The sequence below is a fragment of the Dreissena polymorpha genome, chromosome 7 (genome assembly GCF_020536995.1).
Source record: "Dreissena polymorpha isolate Duluth1 chromosome 7, UMN_Dpol_1.0, whole genome shotgun sequence".
NCBI classification, from domain to species: Eukaryota; Metazoa; Mollusca; class Bivalvia; order Myida; family Dreissenidae; genus Dreissena; species Dreissena polymorpha.
The window spans coordinates 29,378,004-29,405,289 of NC_068361.1; the positions used below are offsets into that span (position 1 = coordinate 29,378,004).

Sequence of the window (27,286 nt, forward strand, 5' to 3'; positions counted from 1 at the left end):
TTTTAAAGCAAGGAAAGCCTACCTAAAAGTGTACACGTTGTTCATCGTAATGATGCTGATCAAGACAATAACACATTAGATAATATTTGGAAAGGTGCCCATTACAGTTGCTCTACCTTAAGTGAGAATAACCTTTATTGTCTTGCAGTTTGTGTTTGCGATTTGGTGAGAATGGCATTTTAGATCTAATCGGGGAGTTTTTATTCCTCGTGAGTCGGTTTTAATTGAATTATTGCGTTATTGTGTTATACTTACGTCGTTCACATAGTGCAACAGTAATTGTTATACTATGTAATATGCTCCCTTGAAAGTTAGTTTTTTCAATTACAATAAGCAAGTTTTAATATTTATATATATATAAGTTTAATCGAATTCGGGATGTCGTTTTATTATTGGATTCAACGATTTGGTAGGATAGTAATTTCAATACCGTTTAAAAGATCGCATGTGTTTACCTTACAATAATTTATAATAAATAGATATATGTATGAATGCACGAGTAATTTTAAATGCAAATACGTATATACCATCGTCTTATTATGGGGTATATCTTAAAAAGTACTATGTCAACCGTTTATTTTCGATCTTACCAAATTAGGCACATACATATAATTTGCCTTATTTGCATGGCTATTATATATTCATTTAGTTTTGAACAAAAACACTGTTGATGCTAACAATTTTATCTTTTCTAGACTAATGTAACATTATTATATACGAAATCGCTCTTATCGTTACATATTAAGATGAAGTAAACATTGTTGTTAGAAGTTTATTGCATTATTGATTGGTTTTCCACTTGTCCTACGTGCGCTCGTTTTGTCAAAGTTAAGTTTAAGATACTATTTACTTGTTCTTTATTTGTAAACAGAACAACCTTGTTTCAAGAGATAAGAGTTGAACCGACGAAAGTATATACTAATAAATCCTCATTTAAATTTGCGTTTTATCTCGCTTTACATCGTTAGGATCGCTTATTTAACGGAATGAAAATAACCGATGTTAAAACTATTTACCATAAAAAATGATAGTAAAAAGGTAATAGAAATATTTAAATTATTTTAATACATTATAATAAAACATTATAATAATAAAACGAAACTATTTAGTTTATTTTTCTAGTTCGAAAAGCTGGGCTGTTATAAAAAAATAGATGTAGAATTAAACTGGCTGTACATGCCTTTCAGTAAACATGAACTACTACTTACACGATCATAACAAATGTTGTGAAAATCTTGTGGTGGCGTTCAAAATTTGAAGCCTCCTAAGAAACAAAACTAACATATTTTCATATATGTTTATGGCACTATTGAAATTTTAATGCACGTTGTTGTCTCGACAATATAACGTCATGGTCAACGTATCGATCCATCGTAGTTCAATGCGTTTGTGGTGTTGTAAGGTCAATACATCCGATAGTGATTATGGTTATATGTTGTTGTCGATGTTTTGTTTGATTTATTTTGAATACGTCGGCTGATTGTCGCGTGTATTTTAAAATCATGTAAAACGTTAAACTTTCATCTTTTAATATAGTCAAACTAAATAAGTCAAACCGTTAAGTGTCTTGTGATGTTCTTTTAACAGCTGTAAAGATTGTACGTTTTTACGATTATAATATGACCGAGATGTTGTAAATGTGCTGCATATAACTCGTAAACTTCCTCTCTAAAGAGACATTTTATATTTTTACGAGAGACTTCGGCCTCGATGCGCGATATCCTGCTCTTGGAACTACACCTTACAACTGATATCGATATAACTGCATACGTATGTATAATAGGCGCATATATACCATCTTTATTTATCTTAAATTAGGCCTGTACCTATAACATTTTTTCTATATTTAAGAACTTTAAAAAATGTGTCCGAACTGTTTTCAAAATTAACGAATACCGTTATTGAAATTATCCTCTACTAAACACAATGATTGAGCTTCATGTTGAAATTGACGTAATTCTCAATCGCAATATCAAACCTACGTCGATTAGTGTTAAATAATGCAGGGTTACTCATCACAATAGAATGGGCATGTTTAAATGGCATAAACATTGGTCTCAAACGATACCGAACGCATGTTTAAACTTTTGAGAAGGTCGTAGATCACTTTAGTGGATGCCAGTTGGCCAGGGTCATGCCATGACAGCCACATATTCAGGACGTCGGGTCTCTGTGCAAAACTGGGGCGGGAAAATCAGAACTTTACAGATGGTGTGCTCTTAGGAGATAGTGGGTATGTTAAAATTGTTTTAACTAAATAAAGCGTGTTTTATATTCATGTTTAATGGAAAAAAGGCTTGAATATTATTAATTAATTGCGGAAATAAAATTGCATCTCTCGCGGTGTTCGACTAGGAGACACTAACTTTATCAACTGAGCTATTTTTTTGACACGCACAATTACTTCTCCTGCCTTAAAACAGTTTTTTTCTACCATATGACTTCATTATAGTCAACATGTAGATCTCATACACTTGATACCATGGCGCTATATATACTGAGCTAACCGGACGGCTGCCTCTGACCTACGACTTGTACCATTATATATCGTCTCTCATAGTTTCCAATTTTTATTTATAAACAGCAGAGCATTAAATATTTAAATACAATTTACAATTTTAAATGAATTTAATAATCCCCAGTTACCAATGCAAAGTGTACATGATGACTCCTTTCCTGGCGACGGATTCTGTGGCCAAGGAAAGGTACCAGCAAGCCCACGCCCGGACACGAGCAGTCATTGACAGAAGCTTTGGGAGACTCAAGCGTAGATTTGCTGTGCTTCACTCTGAGGTATTTTTTAATGAAGCAAAGTGGGATAAACATACAATTTTCAACCAAATTATCATACAGTTATTCAACCAATTGATCATACAGTGAATAATTGAATATGTACCTTTGCCTTCTAACAATTACACTATGTATTTGTATAGTTCCTTTTTAATTGCATTTAAATGACTTTGATTTCTAATTATTTTTGAACACTTAACATTTTTAAAATAATACAAAAATAATAATAATAATACATACATACATGCACACTCACGTACACACACACACTCATACACCCACACACACACTTGCACGCACGCTCGCACACACACTACTAATCCACTGATGCATAGTAAAGGAATTATTTAATAATTAATAATTCATCAAATGTGTGACCTTGGACCTCAATGCGTGACCTTTACCTTAGCCTATAGGATTATGGATGTTGAATGTGAAGCACCCCAGATGATTGAGAACAACTATAGCAAGTTTCATGGCTCTGGCTTATGTGTTAATGGAGATAAAGCTCTAATAATTTTTATTATAATGCAGTCTTCAATCTTGCAGTGTACGGAAATGGAAGCGGTACTCACATACGTGATTACATTGTCAACAGATTTTTCGCATAATTAACATAAATTGTTTATTGAATGTATGTAAGGACATTAAATATAAAGGGTATCATCTAACACAATTATTGATGAACAACATTTAAAACAAGCGCTGTTTGTAAAACACGCATGCCCCCCATATGGGCTGTCAGTTTATAGTGGCAGCCATTGTGTGAATACGTTTTTTGTCACAGTGACCTTGACCTTTCACCTAGTGACCTGATAATCGATAGGGGTCATCTGTGAGTCATGATCAATGTACATATGAAGTTTCATGGTCCTAGGCGTAAGCCTTCTTGAGGTATCATTCGGAAACAATTTTACTGTTTCGAGTCACTGTGACCTTGACCTTTGACCCAGTGACCTGAAAATCAATAGGAGTCATCTGCCAGTCATGATCAATGTACCTATGAAGTTTCATGATCCTAGGCCTAAAGTTCTTGAGTTATCCTCCGGAAACCATCTGGTGGACGGACTGACGGACGGACCGACCGACCTACCGACCGACCCACTTGTGCAAACAATATACCCCCTCTTCTTCGAAAAGGGGCATAATAATCAATGTTAATCATTTTGTATTCAATAAAGCAAAATAGCAAATTTAATTAGTCCTCGAAATATGTGCAATTGATGACATCATCAACAACTTTATGGTCTCTTCTTTTTTCATCAGCCAGCGGCATGCGAATTTTTATATCAAGAAGTTGTTTCTGAAACATATATTGCACACTTAAAGACTGATTCTTAACAAGTAATTACAACTGAAACTTAATAGATCTTTTTGATTTTTTATGCATTTACAGTACAGTAAAATGTAAGTAAAAAAAGTTAGTGATGATTACAAAACAAACAAAAGTCAGTATTTGTGATTTTCAATAAAGATATAGAAGCATTGAATTCTGAATATAATTATTAAAAAAAAAATATTCATACATCATAATTTTCGATAACAGGTTTCCAAAACTGTTATTTGCGCATAATACTGTAAATATTACTTAATAATATGAAAACAATTTGTTTAAAGTTATTTTTTTATTTATTGAATTAATGTTTAAAAACAACAAATGCTGTTACATGTTTGTACTTAATATTATTAATGTTTGTTTGATTAAATTTCCGTTTATTCAAGTGTTACATTAATTACCAGTATATATCATTTTGAATGAGTTGTATTTTGCTGCTTGTGTCATTTCATATCTGAATCAATTAATTATCATAAATAAATACATTTATTTATACAAATAATTATTGTTGATGAATATATTTTATTTATGCAGGTATGATATTTGAATAATAATATAAAATACATAATGTCACATTGTTATCACATTCCTACCTCCCGTTCTTGTTTTTCCACCTCCCCCTTGAAATATTGTATCTGCCAGTACTGAAGTTCTTCTGACTGTGTAGAGAACTTCTTTTGTTTCTTTACTGGCACTTTATTACAGCACTCACTGAAGTTAAAACGAGTATATATGCAATAAACACTAGCAACTTGTAGGATGAAGTATATGTAGTTTAATATATTTTAAATACACTTTTCTTAACAACATATGATAATTGAATAGTACATAATATAATTATCACAAATAATAATAGTATTCTTGATAGTAGTAGAAGAGAGGTTGGTGTTGCAGCGACGATGACTACTTAAGTAACTAGCCATTATATTAGTAACTACTTTTAGTAGCATTAACTATAAGTAGAGAAAGTCCAAACTACTAGTAGTAGTAAATTATATTAGTTTAAGTAAATACTAGAATTAACAGTAACTACTAATAGTAATTTTATTGGTACAAATTACAATTAATGGAAGAAGAAATATTTATTGTAGTAGAAGTTTATAGTAGTAGTTGTAGTGATACATATAATAATACAAATATTAATAAGTAAATACTTTTCACTTTTATTATAATTTGAGTTGTTTTATCAATACTTTGTTCTTACCTTTAGTGCTCCATGGATAGTTGTGTTTGTTTTATTATTATTTTAGAAACATTATTTCATATATCTTAACTGCTCCGTTGATTGTACTGATCCCACAGCGGACGCAACTGATATGTTGGAGAGAAAGTGAAGACCATCTGTAAACAAACAACATCAGTATGGTGTGTGACCTATATAGCCCACAACAGAAGAGACTAAGAAAATACTGTACCAACAAATGGCGGAAAGCCATGTGTTTTAACCGGGTCATTGTAAAAAATTGGATACTTATGAACATGATTCCATATGAATTGGTGAGTGTTATTGTTTGATTATGATTCGTTAATTTTCTTGTGCATTTTGAGATGGCACGTTGATGAAAATAGAACGATTATTGGATTAAATAATGGATGGACATTGGGAAAATCCCTGTTACTGTAGATAGCTGTTTATCAAAGCAGACGGCTGTTGGCAGTTCATGGTTTACATAAACATTACTGGCTATTATTTGTTGCTTTTAATGACAAAAAATATTTTCAAAACAAACCAGCTTCATCGCTGTCCATTCCTCCAGGAATCCCATTAAAAGATGCCGCATCTTCATACAGTTCGGCAATGCGAACTTTCTGGTCATCGGCCACAGCTGTCAAGGTCCCTCCACCGGTTTTACGCCTTTCTAATGTTTCACTCGTGACTGCAGCCTTACTTTCTCGCTTCAAGTTTTGCTATTTATTGCTGAATTCATCCGCAGGTCTTACTGCAATTCCTTGAGCACAAATCTCTTCTGCTATTTTTGTCCACATATCTTTTTTCATTTTATTGTTCAAAGTGTTGGAAAATTTATTTGTTAGTATTTAAAATGATAAGTGCAAGAGAAAAATAATAACTGGAGTTAATAATTGATATGATAATCATTGCTTGACAGAATCACAATTGACCTAAATATTTATTATCCTCGCCGAATTTTTTTTCGGAGGGGATATAGTAATAGTCTATGTCCGTCTGTCCTTCCGTCCGAAACTTTGTCCAGAGCATAACTCCAAATCTATTAAATGGATTTACTTTAAACTTATCATTAACAGATGGCAACTAAGAGAAGTGCAGTGATAAAAAACCATTACTCTATCTACCTTAGTTTTTTAATAATGTCCCCTTTTATATAACTTCAAAGTAAATTTTTGTCCGGAGCAATATCTAAATCTACTAAAGGGATTTATTCGAAACTTGAAATATGAACAGATGGAAACTAGGAGAAGTGCAGTGACCAAGAACCATTATTATATCTACCTTAGTTTTTTTAATTATCTCCCCTTTTATATAATTTAAAAATAAATTATTGTCCGTAGCATAACTCTAAATGTACTGAAGGGATTTACTTGAATCCTAAAATATAAACATATCGCAAGTAGGAGAAGTGCAGTGAATAATAACCATAACTCTATCTACCTTAGTATTTGAATTATCTCCCCTTTTATAGTATTTCAAAGTAAATTTTTGTTCGGAGCATAACTCAAAATCTACCAAAGGGATTTACGTGAAATATAAACAGATGACAAGCAGGAGAAGTGCAGTGACTAAGAACCATAACTATATCTACCTTTTTTTTTTAGTTATCTCCCTTTATTTAATTTCAACGTTAATGTTTGTACGGAGCATAACTCTAAATCTACTGAAGGGATTTACTTGAAACTTTAAATATAAACATATGGTAAGTAGGAGAAGAGCAGTGACTATGAACCATAACAATATCTACCTTAATATTTTAATTATCCCCCTTTGTTTAATTACAAAGTACATTTTTGTCCGGAGCATGACTCTAAATCTACTGAAGGGATTTACTTGAAACTAGAAATATAAACAGATGGCAACAAATAGAATTGCCGTGAACATGTACCATAACTCTTTCAGCCATAGTTTTTGAATTATCTTCCTTTATTTGTTTTACAAATATTATTCTACTCTCTAAAACAAATGTTGTCATACAAGCAAACGCATTTCGGCGGGGATTTGGCACTACTGTGACAAGCTCTTGTTTATGTGGTGATGTATTTCAAGAGTGCCTTAAGATTCCTAGAACATATTGACTTAAAACAAATAAGCCCGATAGCGGAAATGACTAACCATTTCATGTTCATGAACCGGTTTTAAAATACTTTGTAGACTTAACTACTAGGCCACCTGATAAACTTCAACTATACTTTGCCCTAGGTCAGTAACCGACTAAAGACATCCTAACATAATACTGATGAACGATGAGTCTGTTGTGTCCTATATTATCAATGCTAGTTAAAATAATAAGTCCATTTCAACCTCAAGACTAATAATACCAAACAGATTCGTTAAATTGATATCCCCCGCCAAATAAATTTTGATTATTGATGGGTGCAAAACAAACAGAAAATTTTATTTGAAGGGTTGTACCCTTTCTCACTTATTTAAAAGTTACAACATAAAAAAGCATCAATGGGCAATAACTCTTATTTAAGAAAGTGTATGGTTACCGATTTTGTGCATGGCACTTCTCCTCATTGATATCTTAAAATCCATTACATTCCATCTTTAAATCGTGTATATAATCTGCGATATAGCCCTGAAAAGTAACATCAGACATGAACAATACTACATATGTGCTAGGTTATGTTTCTTGTGAATGGCACTTAATCTCATTGACAATTATAAACCCATGGAATTTCATGTTAAAATTTTGTATTTATAGTTTCTGAGATATAGCCCTGAAAAGTTACATCATAAAAAATTAACAAAGGGCAATAACTCTTATTTAAAGGGATCTTTTCACGCTTTGGTAAATTGACAAAATTGAAAAAAGTTGTTTCATGTTCGCAAATTTTCGTTTTAGTTATAATATTTGTGAGGAAACAGTAATACTGAACAATTACCATGCTCTAATATAGCCATTATATGCATCTTTTGACGATTTTAAAACCTAAAAATTATAAAGCGTTGCAACGCGTAACGATTGAATAATTTGGAGAGTTCTGTTTTTGTCGTTAAATTTTGTGCACCTACGAGGATTGTTTATATAATGTATAAAATACGTTAAGAATGTGTACTCGGCGGAATAGCTCAGTAGGCTAAAGCGTTTTTACTTCAGGACTCTGGCAGAACTCCAGGGGTCACTGGTTCGAAACCAGCTCAGGGCAATGTTCTTTTCCTTTTTTTTATTTTATTCTTGATTTTTTACTGGAGCTTTTACGATCCAATGTTTACATTTATCAATATAAATCATTTAATGAATAAGTTAAAAAATGCCAAAATCTGTGAAAAGGCCCCTTTAAGAAAGTGAAAGGTTATGGTGTATATGCATGGTTCTATATATGAGATATAGCCCTGTTACATCATACAATAACACTTAGAAGAAAGGGCAATAACCGTTATGTAAGAAAGTGTACGGTTATGGTTCTTGTTCATTGATAATTATACACCCATGAAGTTTCATGTTAAAATATTGTATAGTATCTGAGATATAGCCCTAGTTTCATCATACAAAAACAACAAAGAACAATAACTCTTATTTCAGAAAGCGACTGGTTATGGTTCTTGTGCATGGCACCTCTCCTCAGAGATATTCAGAGATACTTATACACACATAAAGTTTCATGTTGGAAACTTATATTGAGTTTCTGAGATAAAGCCCTGACAATTTTGTGAAAGACTGCACTGACAGACAGACCGACGGTACGTTTAAGTATATTTAGCAGTACCAGAGCCAAACCGACAATGACCAATCAAGCTTATTGACAGACTAAAAAAACGGTGATAGTGGTAACTATGATTGTGTGAAATATATTATAATAAAATAATGTCCTGAATTGAGTGTACATGTGAATTAGCTAAAATAATGATAAAAAGAGCGATTGGGAGTATACATTTCTGGAACTGAATTTTGTTTATAATCAATTTTTAACATTTTGTATCTAAAATAAATATATAATCTGAAAATATTTTCTTAAATCAATGTTATATGTTTGTATTAAAACACGCAGCAACACTGTAAATTACGCATAACCATATTTATTTAAAACGTAATGCATGTACATCATCGATATATATAACATTTGAAACGAAAATCGTTTTAAAATTCAAATGTTTGCATGGTGTTAGAACTACTATTTTGAAATATTTGTTGTAAAAAAAGATGTCCAAATATATCTGCAAGGTGTTAAAACGCGAAATGAAGTTTAATTGAATCAAACATGCGTTAAATATTACTTGTCATCAATCTAATATTTTTCAAGGCGACTGATCTAAGCAATCTCACGGTTGTACTGCATGAATCGTCAGATTTTCGGTTTATCTGACAGATTTCACGATCTGACAATATTTACGCTACAACGGCCTCAGCAGTTAATAATATTTATTACTTAAAACGATTTTAGAATAAATACCGTCACGCAGATACTTTTTTTTAATTATTTTTTTTCAATTTTGATATTTTAATTCATTTTTTTCCGCAATTAAAAAGAGATTTTCAACATTGATTATGAGTCAATCTGAAGGGAAAGCGGCTCAAGAGACGAGTGTTTTGATTTGCTGTTCAGAAAATGTGTACGTCGACGGACAAAAATGTACGTCGACGTACAAATTGTACATCGACGTACAAATAAAAACGTCGACTAGTATTTCATATTTGTACGTCGACGTACAATTTTTGTACTTCGACGTACATATTGTACGTCGACGTACATTTCTCATTTTACCTAGTAGGTCTTGTTGACTTTCGACCCAAATGGTACGCCATACCTTTGACCATGCAAAACTTGTCCAACACAAAGATATGTGATGCCAATAAACTAGCTTGGAACAAACCCGTAAATAAGAACAATAACTTTTACTCGTGTCAGCGGCACCGCATATTTACTGTTTCGTAGATTAAATCTTCTTTCGTTGTCGCATTACGTCACTTCTTAAAGTATTACTGGTTCTGTACATATTCTCGTCAGATTAAGTTTGTTCATGAGCTACATGTGACTCCGTATTTATCGATGCCATATGAGTTTCCCGTGTGATTTCACTGAACATCGGCGATCTGCCACATAGTTACCGTTATCTTATATCCCCATTCCAAGAGGTTACGAAATGATGTTGTTGTACATATAATATATTGTGCAGTGTGTAAACATCCAGTATTTTTCATGTGCGACATTGATCTTAGCGCAAAGTTGACAGGAAAACTGGGTATTTTCACAGTCAACAGGACACGGATAGGGTAATAAGGTTATTCGTGTATTCCTATACGCCGCATAACATAAATACACATAATTTAATTCCGAAATACCTCTTCTAAGAGTTTGTCCCGGAATTGAATTAGATAAGAACCATCAATATAAGCAAATTTCAATTTTCTTAAAATTTAATTTAGTAACAAAACTCGATAAACAACGTATGCTATAGTTGCCGCGAAGAAAAGGTATATCCGGTTCGGCACAGAAATCACTATAGTGCTGGCTTAAGTTCGGCCTATTCTTAATTTATACGTCACACCGGAAAACCGTCTCCCTCAGGGCAACATCCATGTTTTCTATATACACAGTTATATCTTGTACGCAAACAATATGTAATCTGCTTTACAGTCCACACATGGAGATAATGCGCTATAAAACAAACCCTTAAGTCTAAACGATTTATCAACACTGTGCCATATAGACAAATACAAATCAAACCGAATATACCAATATTTTATTAGCATAAACGTAAAGCAATAATGCAACGGAATTTTCAAACGGAGTAGGAAGAACAAAATATATGGCTTAGTATTGAGAAAACGTAAGACTTGTTTTCTTAAAGTGTAAAATACACATATCTGATTATCAACACGCTATCAATTAACATAACATTTTAGTAATTTGTTTAACACCAAACTATTAAGAAATGTAAATATAGCTATAAATATAATCATCTCTGTTCTAAAATACATATACCTTAAAATCTGATATCACATTATGTATATGTTTCACCTGTCAATGAAAAAAAAAATTCAATATATGTGTTCTAATACAAAAGCATGTTTTATCACATGCCATACCCTGTTTACCATGTAATATAACCATTACATATATTTAATATTGCACATGTGTAATATACTTTTAAAAGCGTTTTCATTGGCTTAGTTTTCGTTTATTGAAAATCGCATTTTGTTATATTGCTGAAATGACGTTGCAACGACAAATGACGTCACGAAATGTAAACCAACATTCGAGATTTTCCACTATGTTTGCATAAATTTTTATTTAATTATCTCATTTAAAAGCATGTGATAAAAAAGTTCTGACACTCGTTGTCATATCATACCATATTTTATTAAACTCGTAGAGGAAATTCGTTAGTAGGCTCTCCAAAGGCTCGCTTACTAACGATATTCCTGAACTCGTTTAATAAAATATGGTATGATATGATGTGTCAGATCCTATATATATATCAAATTTGATATCGCTGCATATGTTTCTCTCTTGTTGGCTCGTTTAGCTCATAAACACATTTTTTTATCGAACCTCATAAGTGTTCTGGTTCAAAAACAACATAACACAATATATTAACATCGCCGACTCCTGATTTACCAACATACTATTACAATGAGATTATCTCTTGTGAAATTGTTTAATATTCGGTTTTAAAAAGAGTCATTGTAAATGATTTCAGAAAGAAGTATTAACAATATATCTAACTGATAAATATAGTATATTCCTGGTTCGCCGTATCAAAGAAATTTCGTGTTTTGCGTTTTAGGCCTAACAACTATTTGCAAAATATAAAATGTTTGATTGCATGTCTGTTTAATTAATGTTAATTAGTTTGGCGTCTTACGTCCAACAACTATTTGCAAAACATAAAAATGTTTAATAAATGTTAATCTGTGTGCACAATACTCATAATAATACGCACAAAAGCTCGCCGCCAGCGGTGATTGTTTTACTGCTTATACGTATCAGTTTCGGTCACAACTGTATATGCTCTTATGCTACTCGACATTTTTACCGATCATCATCTATTTTTGCAAAAACATGTCATCGAATTTAAACCAGCATTAACACTTCGATAAAAAATTATTCCGTGTATTTACATACTCCAAGAATATTTTTACAACGAACAGCATTATTACTTGACGAATTGTTTTGATTAGTTTTGCATTATTTGTTTGTGCCATGAAACACGTCTTTACCGTCATGTTGGTATGATTCCTGTTTCTGTGTCCTGGCAGCTGTCGGGAAAAAGGCTTCACGTCCTTAATAAACTGGTTTATAAAAGTCGTGAATACTGTTTTAAACACATTGTTAATGAAAACAATATGTATGCAATTAAGCGAACAAAAATTTATTTGATTCAATCAATACAATATCGTATATATTTGATCATCACCATAAATAAATTAACAAATATTTACAACACCCTCATTGGTTTTGAGCAATTATTTTCAGGGGAGGTAAAAGCTGCGAAATTCAACACCGCATTCAAACATGCGATGTTTATTGTTCCAATTGTTCCGCAATCGGTGCGTTTTATTTATATGTCTGCAGCAGATATATAGAGTAACACTATACCGCCAAGAGCATTATATCTGGGTATACTGTAATTTTAAAAGGATTTTATCAAATTTTATAACTTAGCACGAACAACCAAAGAAACAATAACAAATACATTGTAATAATAACTCAAATAAAAAAAATGAATATTAGCTTATTTCTTGTTATGAACGAATTTTTATATCATTAAAGCTAAACTTACATTTCATGAAGATATCCATGGCATACTAATCGGAATTGCAAATTGCATTTAATTTAATTTCCGTTGTTTATATTATGTTTTATTGCAGTCTTTTCGGGCTTTCTAAAACACTTATGCCAAGTGCCCATGAACACTTAGACCTCTGTGTATACCTCAATTTATTGCTTTTTTCATCACGTTGTTAAACTGGTTTCTAGTAAGACGGTAGCCTTCTTAACCGTAGCACTTTCGTGTTTAATGAAAGCATTTATATACGTTCTTGTGTCTTGTGCTAGTAAAACCTTGGGTGTTATTTTGTTGTTCAATGATATATTGTTTTACCCGAGTACTAAAATAGCAAGACTAACTTTTGATAGATAATACAGGGGACCGTTTCAATAAACATAGTAATACACATTTACGATACGATACATTTTTCTAAGATGCATAATTTCTTAAGTCCATATCATATGTTTATAAATTTTCAGTACGAAATTACTTCTTTGGCATCTCTAGCGCCGTATGTATTTGACGATCATAGCGAGCTAGGTCGTCTACTTATTGAGATTACACAATTCTTTCGTAAGTTAACATTGTAGTACGATCGTTTATGAAACGGTCCCCAGTATTTTACTTCTGCGTGTTTTTAACAAATTGCATATTGTGCTGTAGTATTTTTCATCCATGCTTTAAACGGTTTATGATGCATAAAGCCTTGTTTCCGCTGAGTAATGTCCCGACAGTAATTGATGTATTACCAAGCATGTCAATTAAAACAAGATTGACCGTAAATAATGTAAAAGCTTTTAACACTTTACATTGATTAATAACTTTGTACGTTTTATGTTACAGCAAACATGAATCAGCAATAACGAGATCGCCCTTTACATTGTATATAAAGATGCGTTGTATTATTGTGAAAGCAGTTACAGTTTCGACTTAACAACAGGAAAATGTAAGTAAAACGTATTTGTCATGTTTATTTTCTATGTTTGTATGTAGTTATGTTATATGTTTTATAACAGGTTAAAGCGTTGCCCGCCTTTAAAAAGAAGATATTGTGTCTTATTTATTCAACAAAAAACACCATAATTTATGCTGTTTCTTTTGGAAATCATTTGGTGCTATATGAAATTAATGGTATCGTTAAATTTGTAAAAGATTGATACAACGCATGTTTAATAATTCAATATAAATATTTTGATTATTTGGAAATTATCTTATTTTTACGCATACGTTATTGTAGTATGTGCATATTTTGCCAAAATATGGGACGCAGTTATAAGGTTCTAGCATCAGGATTAGACGAAAGCATTACAACTTCTGTAAATACAATGATGTAAATATGTAGATACAAGCTTAATTGATAAACTTATTGGGTGTCATTTTGTAATACCCAATCATTTATTCTGAATTGTCAGCTGAAGCTACTAACATTCTTGTTTTATGTCGTAACTTTTTCATATTCCAGATTGTTTGAAATCAAAACTTTAAATATTATTTAAATTAAGCAAAAACACTACTTGATAGTAAAGCAGGACTAGTGATTACTAGTGTCCACCTTCTGGCTAAATATTTGTAAATTTGTGAAACAACAATTTATTTTTAGCATTGGTGCTTTAGTTAAAGTTAATTTAAATTTCTTAATTATATGGCTTTACAATAATATGGAGAAAGATTACTCATGTTCCATAACACAGCTATATAGAACACATGTGCCTGTGAATAAGGTATCGCCTTGAATCTGATTTATTATAAATTGTTTTATGTTCAATAATGATTTTTTGAATATGTATTTATAAATACAGACAAAAATGTCTAATATATGTATGACGGTATTGGCTTCAAACGTGTTTTTTATTTGTTGATGTACATATTATGATACAGCTTATTATTTCACTGCAGACGGCAGTCAAATAAATACAACCATTTGATCTCGTTTCATTGCATTTTAAAATTCATAAGTTTTGAAAATAATTCAAATGTTTTCACTAACAACTATGTTTTTTAATTAAATATAGGATGCGAATGGTGATTTGCTGCGTCATGCTGGTGTTCCTGACGACAGCCGGTAAGTGGTTCTTGGAATCATGTTTTTTTCCGCAGTGTCCATTAATTATTCAAATGCGTTCGAGTTGTCAAAACTGTTTTCATTTACGAAATAAGTGTAAAAACGAAGAAACTGTAAATAAACGCAATTTTATTGCGAATAAGTAGATTGGTTTTAAACAAGTCCTTGATAAATAATTAAGTACAATAAGCCAATTTGTGTTATATATTCAATAACGGAATAGCATAATAATGCTTTATTGTAATAATATAACTGATTTTGATATGCCAAAGAAAGTATTATTTAAAATATTTATAGATGTCCAATTTTAATGTGTAGCGTAAATGTATGTATCCGGTGGTTATATGCACTCTTGTTAAATTATGTCATGTTCGTTTTCTCAACTTTGTGTTTATGTACACATATATTATATCACAAAGGGACATGCGAATGTTATTTTCCCAATGCAATAGGTGTTGATGCCACAATAGGAATAGGCTGCCCGTGCCCGTACAATTACCAACCGGTCTGCGGAATAAACGGCCGAACATACCCAAACTATTGTACTCTCAGATGCGCGTGAGTATTAAACGATCTTATTTAGAGTTAAACTTCGCGAATGTGCTTGAATTGTAGTATAACTCACTTTATTATGTGTTTCAAAAGTCAACAATAAACATGAAGAAGAGGTTTGTTAATTACCAGAGTTTACAAACTAAACACATTATTTGAAACCGATACATTTCGTCAACGAAACATGCATTATCTGTTTGTTTGTTATACACTTGTGATCATAACACCAGACACGCCTTAATGTATGTTTGGATGAGACAGAGTGTGTTTGTATGACACATAGTGTGTTTGGACGAGACGGCGTGTTTTTGAATGAGACATAGTGTGTTTGTATGACACATAGTGTGGTTGGACGAGACGGCGTGTTTTTGAATGAGACATGATGTGTTCGAATGAGATATAGTACATTTGAATAAGACAGTTGTTTTTGAATCAGACAACGTGTGTTTCAATGAGACAGTGTGTGTTTTGAGTCGATCAGTCTGTCAACTGCTAGCTAATAGTCTAAATTATATCCAATGAAATACCTGCAATAGTTTACACACTATTGAACTATAAAACCGTTTTTAAATTATATAGACATATGTTAAAATGGTGGATGCGAACCATTTATATTTCAAGAAGCAACATTATCGTTTTAGCTGTTGTTATTGTTTTCAGTGGGGTGCCGAAGTTGAAATGGGGCAAATGCTGGGGACAAAAAGGATATTGATGGAATGCAAGCAGCTGTTTATATGAAGTGATCTGCATAAACCATATTTTTAAAACCATACCTTGTTTTGTTCTTATTCATAAACTCCATATTAAAACAAACTATATGTACTATAAATCACAAAAACATTGAACTCATGTTCATATTATTTTGATCGAAATACAACTCCCTACCAAGTGTTAAAATAAACTGAGCTTTTGCATCATTTATTTGTCTCACTGACATCAACACATTGATTTAATACACCATTACATATATATTAGTTTTTATGGTAATATAACCTGCTGCAAATGAAAGCAGATTGCCTTATTAGAAGCTGGTATATAGGATGTCACAACTGGTTTATTTTAATATACATACACATTTTGAATAGTGTATGTGCACACCAACGCGTGAAATTACCATCATAAATACATATGATACTACGCCTTCATTAAACTCATAATTATACAGTAATTACTCATAGCAACATCATTTCAATTTCGGTAATACAACATACCTAAGATTTTTTTAAATCTCGCATTTTATTACTCCGTCGAGTTTAATTTAAGTCGTGTTCCATTTCAGCCGTCGTTTGCCTCTGAAGTCGTCGTGATCCATTAAGTCGACTTGTCTTATTCAAGTTACCGTGTTCTTTTGAAGCCGTCGTGCTTTATTTTAAGTCTCTGAGTATAACAATATTGGTGTCATTGTTTATGGTTTGCTATAAGAAATGTATGTACATGCTGAAAGAAGCAAGTATGATAGAACATAACATAGATCTGAAATCATCGTTTGTATAAAACTTATAAATTGTCTTTTATGCTAACCATAAAATGTATTAATATTAACATGAAGCAATATTAATGTCCGTTTTTTATTTGTGTTTGAGATTTAAATCCATCAAACAAGTACAATGAACAGATAAAGCATCGCGGTTTTTCTAGCGACATTAATATTTCATTGAATATGAATACTTCAATACATGATTGTAACAAAACTGTGTTCAACAGGGGACTTTGTATTGACTGTAACAAACAACTATACTACAACCATTTCCATTTTGTGCGCTACACCATCAACACCTTTTAACAATAAGAGTTAAAAGTCACATTATGTCATATATCAATCCCGACATAAATGTCACACGCAAAACAAAATAACACCACTGATGCGGAAACCAGTTAATATTACAGCTATGCAAACTGTTCAACATCACCATCAAATTTAAAAAAAACAGGAAGTATTTTATTTAGGGGGAGCGGGGAGGAGTTGTGTTTATGATGAAAATAACAATGTCACATGCACAATTATTTGTATGTCTGTATTCGATATCCGAAAAGTATCAAGATATCCTTCCTTATCAGAAGAAAGATATATATAGGTTCTACATAATGCAGATGTTTCGTGCATTTTTTTATAAATGTCATTGATACATATGATACATAATAACTAATAATAACACTACACGTAACAATAGTGTTTCCATGATTTCATTCCGAATCTTTATTCAGATCGGCAAGATGTGTTCCTACTGGTATTAATCATACATATATTGTCGCTTCTATTCACTAAATTTGTGCAGTGTCATTGCGGCAGAAAATAAAATTAAAGGACCATACCTCATTTTGATTGACAGTACAATATGTTAGATCAGTCAAGTATGTGGGAAATCAGTTAGTTCCAACGTTTTATTAAACGAATTCCATTGGATATCACAATTCGTCATAACTAAACTTTTTTATTAGAATGCGGCGCGTATGTTTGGTTGTTAATAATGCATTATTAACCAAGTACCTCAACTGCACTTTCTTGTAACATGTGCATGCATTCAGAATTCATTTGATTGTTGTTTGTCAATGTCTCAAACTTGTATGGACTGTTCGCGCGAATAAAGCAATGCCTGTTGTTGTGATATATGTAGTTTAAATTCGTCCACTTCAGTATTCCCCACATACATTTAAAATAATAATTATTGCCATATAACAAACATGTCGCTCTTTGTTGACTTTTACCGTTTCGCTTACACCATCAGCGGCTGTTTTACTTTGAATAAAAGCGAATGTAAACGAATCAAATACATTGTGCAAACAGGTAAAACTAATGCGTTTGCGATTTTACATTGGCGTACATTATTTGTTATTTATTTGCGTTAGTTAAAGGTTTGTCATTTACAGTGTGCATAATGGAAACCAGTTCAGTACATCTATCATCCGGAACGCTTTGAAAGCATGCCAGTTGTATTGTATATTGCATTCTCGTTCAGTTACATACATTTTAAGCGGTTAAACATCATATACAACACGATCTATTTGTTGCGAGTAGCTTGTTAATAATTATCAATTTAAGTTTGCAACAGCATTTTGCTTATACTCTATGCAGTATAAATCATAAATACAACTAATAGTAATAATACTAATGAAGAAAGGTACTTTATTTTCTAAATAAGTCATATAAAAGAACAACAGAAAACGTTGAACACAGCAGTAAGGTATGATATTACCGATACCAGATGTCGAAGCATGAGGGAAAATTTGCATTTCTTTGGTATTCCTGAGGTTCGTGACAGTGAAAAAAGATTAAAGATTCGGACTGTGTAGATAAGGCATTACATATCATAGAAACCAAAATGTGGATAAAGAGTGCAAAAGAGACAATCAAAATGCACAGAGCGCGTAGAATAGGCAAGTACAGTCAACACAGGACACGACCTATAGTCGCAAAATTCGCCTATTTTCCAGATAGGGAATGTGTAAGAATAAGTCACACAAAGCTTGAACGTCAATACGGTTTCAGTCACCGATATCCGCCGGAAATTATGGAAACCTGGAAGCGCCTCATAATCATTATGCTCGAGGCACGGAAACAAAAAAGAGGCTTCCATCGTTGGTGACAAATTGTACATATACAGGATACTGCACCAGCAGTAATAGCAACCAAGGAATCGCTAGGACAGTAAAGAGAGTGGCGTACGAAGTATTGCATGGAACATCGAAGGTCTAACACACCAGAAAGGGGCAAATAGAGACTTAAGTAAATATCTAGACCATTTTGACAGTATATTGCTAGGTAAAACATGTACTAATAGCATGTAATAATAATACCATTGAATTACAATGTTATAAATTAGTTCACTCGTACAGAAAATACCAAAATCGACTAGCGAAACGTAACAGTTGAAGCATTTTAGTTTATATGAAAAATAATATTGTTAAGGGCGTTATACCAGTTACAAATAATTACGATTATTTTCATGTATTTAATTAGATACGACTTTTTCCAAAATGCAGAATATATGTAAATTCTATTAACCTATATTGCACTAGAAAATTCACCTGCTCATGGTAGTGTCAATACAGATGCTTGTTTCCAATTAGAATACGATATATGTAATTTTCAAAACAAAGGAATAGTATTAGCTTGAGGTGATTTTAAACGAGGGTAGGGAAGAAATTTGACTTTTCTGTTACGATCGACATGTAAAATGACGAAATTGATATTTGCATTCCGCAGGTATCTAAATATAATAGAACTAACGCATTTGACGACGGATGACTGGAGTTATGCAAAGCTCGTGATTTACGAATATGTAACGGTCGAATAGGGAGCGATGCGAGTGTTGGTAAATTCATCTGTTTCGCGCGCATAATGGCAAAAGCGTCGCTGACTATTTGTTAGCAGGTTACATTTATTTCGACCATATAAGGAATTTGACCGTGCAAGCTTTTACCGAATATTCAAATCACAAACCACTATTATTTGATTTAAGAACAAATAATATCTCCTCTTGATATAAACGCTGAAAGCTGTTACCTTAAATGGGATAAAACTTATAGTGATCAGTGTTTATGTATATAGCTACAGCCATTAACCGGTTATGCAAGAACCTATATCAATGCAAGAAATAACTTACGGAAATGGTCGACCGATTCACAGTGTTTTTCAATAATCACAGAACTAAATATTTTAAGAAATTTGAAAAACGGCAAAAATGCTCACAGTATTCAAACACAAGTAAACAATGGTTTTATATGGTATGTAAACAAAAACGATAAATATATAGATATTGAGAAGTTAAACAGGTACAACTTGTGTACATGTAAATATGGTTATAGAAGACATGTGATGCTTACAGCGAAAAAAAGATTACAAGTATCAGTGCGGTAAAAAATACGGTATTTTAAAACTTTTATTTTTTTCGTCAATCTGGTTGACGGTCCCTTTAAGTATCAATAAGAAATTTATTTTATCTATGCCAATTATAATATAGATGGTGGCAACAAGGTCGAAATCCGTCATTTTTGCGCTTTAAAACTTAAAAATAATCGCGTTTGTCGAAATGGACGTATACGTCAAGATATCCTACTTTCGGTTTTATAAGCGTAACAGTTTGATAAATAATAAATTACTTGCTCATTAGGCTATATATTTACTTGTATATATGCCCATTAGAATATATATGATGGTTACATGGTAGAAATCCGTCTTTTTTGCGCTTTAAAACTTAAAAATAATCGCGTTTGTCGAAATTTACATATATGTATTGAAATCCTTCAAAACAGGTAACGTTTGAAAAATAATACAGTATTTGCTAACACGGCTATAGATTTAATTGTATCTATGCCAATTAGAATATATATAGTGGTTTCAAGGTAGAATTCCGTCTTTGGCGCTTTAAAACTGTAAATAATCGCGTTTGTCGAAATGGACGTATACGTATAGAAATCTTACATTCGGTTTTAAAAGCGGTACCGTTTGAAAACTAATAAATTACTTGCTAACTAGGCTATAGATTAAAGGACAATTTTGCACACATGCAAATTGCATATATATGTTTTGATTAACATGTATTTCATTTCAAGGTGTGTTGCTTTAAATGCCATTTTAAAGAAACATTATATTTTGAAAGTAAATCCCCATTCTTCAAGTGAAATTGAGCGAATTTACGTCGTAGGCTATGATAATAAAACCTTGTTTAAGCAATTTCTTAGTTAATATTCGATTACGATCATTAAGATATTGAAAACATGAACATGCTCTGGCGTAACGTACCAACAGCGAAATGTAAATATCATAGGATGGACCTTTAGTGATGGTATCATCTAGGAACGGAAAATTCACAATTTCAAAGTTAAAGTAATCCCGTGTGTCGTATACACGTTTCTTAAATATATTATTATTACTAGTTAGATGTAAGTATAAATACGCAGCATCTGTATTGGATTGACACGATATTAAAGACTAGTTTGTTCAGGTAGAATTTGTGCATATATTGTTGAAAGTAAGGGTTATCGGAAATTTTGTTAGATTATATGATGTAGTTTGTGAAAGTTATTGTGAGATCGTTTGAACATAAAACACTCGTCATATTATTATAACATTATTAGCAGCCTTATCTGCAGATCTTATCTAGATATATGAGTTTCCCCACTCTAATCTCAATCGCAATAATAACCAAGAACAATTAAATATTCGTTTTCTTTTAAATGGAGTTAACACATTGTGCATTATTCAGAGATAGTATGTATGCTTATATCCATCATACGTTGCATTAAAATAAATTAAAGGCAAATTACTCCCACCAATTTAAGAGGACATAATAATTTTATATGGTAGCAACTGAATGTTTTTCTGATAGTGAAAAATTGACTTTTGCTAAAGTTACATATTTAAAAAACTATTAGACACTTATTATTATGAAGTCACCAATGTTTGGATTGGGAACACCTAGTCTTGTCTACCGATTAAGAGGCAAATATCATGACATTTGCGATAGCGTTATGGCTCTCCAGGTGCTAGCAAGTACATATATTATGTTCAATCAAATATAGAATTACCTGTCTAACTATATCTTGCTTTGAACTATCAACGTGCAACAATCTGGCAATTATTTACAATACAATCATATTAAAAACAAACAGTAACAATGGTTGTGAGTCTGCCTTCATTCAGCTTATTTCCTGATGTTCATGAATACAGTTATGTTCTAATAAGTTATTAACTTTGCTGGAACACTATACAAAAGGTCTTTAATTGAGCCCTGCAAGGGGCTGGATAGGGCATTTTCCTCCCCTGAGATGGTTCGTATATCAAACCCTCGTTTAACTAGTAATATCCGTTTTAAAGTTAGCACCCTCTTAAGCGTCATTATCAGCATCATTTAATAAATTTTGACTGAAAATCACCATCGATCTTTTTATTATGTTCATCATGTAAATAGTGTTAGCATTAATGTAAGCGCATTATGTTTAATCGCTTGTAGCTCTCAACCATATCGCATTTTATTTCTTTTTGCAGTCCCTGCTTATGGATGCTTTTAATTGAATGGTGCACATTGTAAACTGAAAGACGCCGCTACGAATGTTAAACTATTTTTGAATGAGTGAAATGCAAATATTATTATTTGATAAAACAAATGCTAGATGAATAATTATCGAAATATACGATTCGTCCAAATAATCACTTTTTAACGAATATTAATGTTTTATCACAGTTTAATATACTGGACATTTATTCCATGCAGAGAATTGAGTCGATAGCATTTATATCCTTACTGTTTATGCTCTTCAAGATTTTCAAGCGACCGCGTCGTTTCTAGAAACGATCGTTTGAACCTGCGTTCGCGTTATACCTCGTGCCCGGAGCGCAGAAATAATGCAAAGACACAATATTCTGGTTTCCTTAATGCTCTTATTCTTTCCGCAATACATTTGAAACTTGGAGAGATATTCATAGGATTGTGATATGTTTAAGAAAGCGTTTTTGACAAAACCCGCCCAATTATTTGCCCTTTGTTTAAATCGCGCGCTAACATATCATTTTTGAATCTATTTTGCAATTACTTTGTTTCTCACAGGGAAAACACTCATGTAAACGACCTGATATGCTTCACAGCAATACCTTCAATATACATATCACATGTTGAAGTAAATTTAAAAGTGTAGCTTTCTGTAAGAACAATATTGAATGCATAGTCGCACAGTTGTTTTTTTCTCTTGGTTTAAAGCGTGATGTGTATTTTTAAAAAGGGTGTTGTTTTTAACATTTTTTCGTTTATAGAGGGCTTCGAAAAATAAACTTGTTCTTCTAGTATTTGAGTTCTGTTTGTTATATCTTTGCCATTGACTACTAATTTGTGCACAGTTGTGTGTTCACTTCTACGTTGTTCAATGTTTGCAAAGTATATTGTATTTTTTTCATTGTGTTCAACATGCTGTGCACGCGCTCTTAGTATTATTCCATTGAGATGTGTATGATAGATTCCATCTAATATTTGTTTTTTTTTAAATGTTATTTCATTTTCAATGTCGGTGGTATTATTTTAGTTTGTTTGATGCAATTGTTTTTCAAGTGTTTCAATGGTTTAGATGGTTTCAGTTTCAAGTTTGTGTGTTTCTTTTTGTTTAAATGATGTGTATCTAATTGTTGTGTTACGTATATTTCCGTTAATTACTTCCCATAAGGTGTTTGGGTTTGCATCATTATTATTTTGAACTGTATTTTACATTTCCTGTTTAATTTGTTTTTGAGTTTAAGTTCAACTAGAGAGTGGTCAGTCATAAATCCTGGTTTTATGTTACATGTGTCAATAATGTTGCAAAGAGATTCAGATATTAAAAAATAGTCTAATCTACAAAATGCTGTTGGTTTTGTGTTTGAGTGCCAGGTGAATTTGCTTTCGTTTGGGTATACTGTACGCCAGATATCTATCATATTGTAGTTTTCAAGTATGTTATTTAAAATGTTTCTATTTTAAGGATGAGTGTAAAGGTTTCCATTCTTTTTATCAAATAATGGGTTCATGACAGTATTGAAATCACCACCGATTATACAATTTTTATCTTGGTTATTTATTATAAAGGATTGTAATGTTTCGTAAAATGTGGAATCATCTATGTTAGGACCGTAAACGTTGATTAATGTTAGTTGTGTTTCATGTATTTTGATATCTATACTTGCTAGTCTGTCAATTATTATACTGTTAAGGTTATCAATTGTGATCCCTATGTTACTTTTTATCAGGAAGGCAATGCCTTGTTTATTAGTATGTTGTCCACTGAGGTAGATGTCCCCGTCCCATTCATCTTTTAAGGTTTGTGCTAAAGTGTGTGTCAAGTGACTTTCTTGTAATAGGCATACATTATATTTTTTTTGTCTAACCATTTGAAGATTTTTATGCGTTTGTCTTTATTGTTGAGCCCTTTTACATTTAAAGTTTATATGAAAAAAAATATTGTTAAGGGCGTTATACCAGTTAAAAATAATTACGATTTTTTTCATGTATTCAATTAGATACGACTTTTTCCAAAATGCAGAATATATGTAAATTCTATTAACCTATATTGCACTAGAAAATTCACCTGTTCATGGTATTGTCAATACAGATTCTTGTTTCCAATTAGAATACGATATATGTAATTTTCATAACAAAGGAATAGTATTAGCTTGAGGTGATTTTAAACGAGGGTAGGGAAGAAATTTGACTTTTCTGTTACGATCCACATGTAAAATGACGAAATTGATATTTGCATTCCGTATGTATCTAAATATAATAGAACTAACGCATTTGACGACGGATGACTGGAGTTATACAAAGCTCTTGATTTACGAATATGTAACGGTCGAATAGGGAGCGATGCGAGTGTTGGTAAATTCATCTGTTTCGCGCATAATGGCAAAAGCGTCGCTGACTCTATTTGTTAGCAAGTTACATTTATTTCGACCATATAAGGAATTTGACCGTGCAAGCTTTTACCGAATATTCAAATCACAAACCACTATTATTTGATTTAAGAACAAATAATATCTCCTCTTGATATAAACGCTGAAAGCTGTTACCTTAAATGGGATAAAACTTATAGTGATCAGTGTTAATGTATATAGCTACAGACATTAACCGGTTATGCCAGAACCTATATCAATGCAAGAAATAATTTACGGAAATGGTCGACCGATTCACAGTGTTTTTCAATAATCACAGAACTAAATATTTTAAGAAATTTGAAAAACGGCAAAAATGCTCACAGTATTCAAACACAAGTAAACAATGGTTTTATATGGTATGTAAACAAAAACGATAAATATATAGATATTGAGAAGTTAAACAGGTACAACTTGTGTACATGTAAATATGGTTATAGTAGACATGTGATGCTTACAGCGAAAAAAAGATTACAAGTATCAGTGCGGTAAAAAATACGGTATTTTAAAACTTTTATTTTTTTCGTCAATCTGGTTGACGGTCCCTTTAAGTATCAATAAGAAATGTATTTTATCTATGCCAATTATAATATAGATGGTGGCAACAAGGTCGAAATCCGTCATTTTTGCGCTTTAAAACTAAAAAAAATAATCGCGTTTGTCGAAATGGACGTATACGTTAAGATATCCTACTCTCGGTTTTATAAGCGTAACAGTTTGATAAATAATAAATTACTTGCTCATTAGGCTATATATTTACTTGTATCTATGCCCATTAGAATATATATGATGGTTACATGGTAGAAATCCGTCTTTTTGCGCTTTAAAACTTAAAAATAATCGCGTTTGTCGAAATTTACTTATATGTATTGAAATCCTTTAAAACAGGTAACGTTTGAAAAATAATACAGTATTTGCTAACACGGCTATAGATTTAATTGTATCTATGCCAATTAGAATATATATAGTGGTTTCAAGGTAGAATTCCGTCTTTGGCGCTTTAAAACTGTAAATAATCGCGTTTGTCGAAATGGACGTATACGTATAGAAATCTTACCTTCGGTTTTAAAAGCGGTACCGTTTGAAAACTAATAAATTACTTGCTAACTAGGCTATAGATTAAAGGACAATTTTGCACACATGCAAATTGCATATATATGTTTTGATTAACATGTATTTCATTTCAAGGTGTGTTGCTTTAAATGCCATTTTAAAGAAACATTATATTTTGAAAGTAAATCTCCATTCTTCAAGTGAAATTGAGCTAATTTACGTCGTAGGCTATTATAATAAAACCTTGTTTAAGCAATTTCTTAGTTAATATTCGATTACGATCATTAAGATATTGAAAACATGAACATGCTCTGGCGTAACGTACCAACAGCGAAATGTAAATATCATAGGATGGACCTTTAGTGATGGTATCATCTAGGAACGGAAAATTCACAATTTCAAAGTTAAAGTAATCCCGTGTGTCGTATACACGTTTCTTAAATATATTATTATTACTAGTTAGATGTAAGTATAAATACGCAGCATCTGTATTGGATTGACACGATATTAAAGACTAGTTCGTTCGGGTAGAATTTGTGCATATATTGTTGAAAGTATGGGTTATCGGAATTTGTTAGATTATATGATGTAGTTTGTGAAAGTTATTGTGAGATCGTTTGAACACAAAACACTCGTCATATTATTATAACATTATTAGCAGCCTTATCTGCAGATATTATCTAGATATATGAGTTTCCCAATCTAATCACAATCGCAATCATAACCATAACAATCAAATATATTATTTATTTTCTTTTAAATGGAGTTAACACATTTTGCATTATTCAGACATAGAATATATGCTTATATCCATCATACGTTGCATTAAAATAAATACAAGGCAAATTACGCCCACCATTCTAAGAGGACATTTTAATTTTTATGTGGTAGCAACTTAATGTATTTCTGATAGTGAATACTTGTTTTATCAAAAATTGAATTTTGCTAAAGTCACATATTTAATAAAACGATTAGACACTAAGTATGATGAAGTCACCAATGTTTGCTTAGGGGAACACCCTGTCTTGTCTTCCGATTAAGAGGCAGATATCATGACACTTGAGATAGTGTTATGGCTCTCCAGGTGCTTGCAAGTAAATATATTGATCATGTTCAATCATATATAGAATGAACTGTCTAACTATATATTTATTTAAACTATCAACTATCTGGCAATTATTTATAATAAAA

General features: G+C 32.0%; 1 long non-coding RNA gene across 1 annotated transcript; it reads left to right on the top strand.

The window, feature by feature from the left end:
* Positions 1-15,049: 15,049 nt before the first annotated feature.
* On the top strand, positions 15,050-16,421 carry LOC127836892 (uncharacterized). The gene is made up of 3 exons (XR_008028986.1): positions 15,050-15,099; positions 15,552-15,657; positions 16,312-16,421. It is a non-coding gene; the product is annotated as an uncharacterized LOC127836892 (long non-coding RNA).
* The last annotated feature ends 10,865 nt before the right edge of the window (positions 16,422-27,286 follow it).